We start from the raw sequence: 1,181 nt of genomic DNA, 5'->3' as shown, positions 1-1,181 counted from the left end.
TATATATATATATATATATATATATATATATATATATATATATATATATAGAAAAAAATCCTAATATTTTGAAAAAGCTGGTTTATATTTCCTTTCAGTAGCAAAATGTCTTCCTAAGCAAAAGGGGCAGCTATTGGTGGCTTGACTGATACTTCCCTTTTCTTTTTTATAAAATTAGGGTATATAATAATCAACTCTGTGTTTCCTCTAACTTGGACTGGGTTTTGAAGCACTGAGCAGAGTTTCTTCAAGATAAGATTTATAAGAGTTTTCCAGCTGCCGGCTTGGTCAATTAGGATTATAATTTCACTCTATTTAATTCTAGGTTTTACACTGAGCTTTTATATTTCTTGTAGGACGTTACATGAAGCATTTAAACCAGAGCTTAACATTATTTACAGTCATTGCCCTGTAGCTTTTCTAAAACATCCTACTTTCCTGTTCTCTCAGTCTTGTATTCCCCTAGCTATAACTCTCTTACACAGATTGTTGTATTTCTAGCTGTAAATACAATCTAAACCATTCAGCACATTTGTAATGCAGAGGTTAATATCAGAATCAAACAATATAGAAATGTATTCATTTAAAGCTTAAAACTCGTTACAGTAAATCTATATCAAGCTAATGCTAACTTAATAAATTTAATGAAGCCCAAAACTTTAATTTCTTAAAGTAGTTAGAAACACTAAGAGACAGGTAAAACATTAAGATTTTTCTTAAATCAGCGGCTCTTACATATGAAGGAAGCATGTTTTCCACACATTAGTGATCATAAAAGCCTCAGTTAAAGCAAGTTTAATATGAGGCGAAGCAAAAAAAATTAAACTTACTTGTTAAAAGAGATTAAAAATAAACTGTCCACTCAAAAAGACTGATTCAAGCGAACTGTTGCTGCTTCTTCCATCTGACCTTTCTTACAGGATTAAGAACAATCTTTGACTAACAATCACTAAAGTACTTGTTCCACAAGATTCTTTGCTATTTTTGTTCCTGCTCCTTCCTTACAAGAAGTTTGTGGTACGGGATGGGCGGAGCAACAACGGTAATAACTGAGTCTTTATAAAGTTTTCACATATTACAATAGAACCCGTGTTGCATCATGGGCTCTATTGGAATAACATAATTTCTTTTTCCTGTTCTGGACAATCGCAATATTTGTCTTATGATTGGTCAATAATGCA

General features: G+C 31.8%; 1 protein-coding gene across 2 annotated transcripts in view; it reads right to left on the bottom strand.

The window, feature by feature from the left end:
• LOC107097519 (protein NLRC3-like) overlaps positions 1 to 961 on the bottom strand; it is a 13,444-nt gene extending 12,483 nt beyond the window's left edge. The window contains exon 1 of one of the 2 annotated variants that reach the window (XM_015394683.1): positions 831 to 961. The gene's annotated coding sequence lies outside the window, so the exon portion shown is untranslated. The remainder of the gene's footprint in view (positions 1 to 830) is intronic. The other variant, XM_015394682.1, reaches the window with a different exon arrangement.
• Positions 962 to 1,181: the final 220 nt, after the last annotated feature.

This window comes from Cyprinodon variegatus, unplaced genomic scaffold (genome assembly GCF_000732505.1).
Source record: "Cyprinodon variegatus isolate N-32 unplaced genomic scaffold, C_variegatus-1.0 Scaffold704, whole genome shotgun sequence".
NCBI lineage: Eukaryota > Metazoa > Chordata > Actinopteri > Cyprinodontiformes > Cyprinodontidae > Cyprinodon > Cyprinodon variegatus.
Note: the sequence above shows the minus strand (reverse complement) of the source record. Positions and strands in the feature narration are given on the sequence as shown.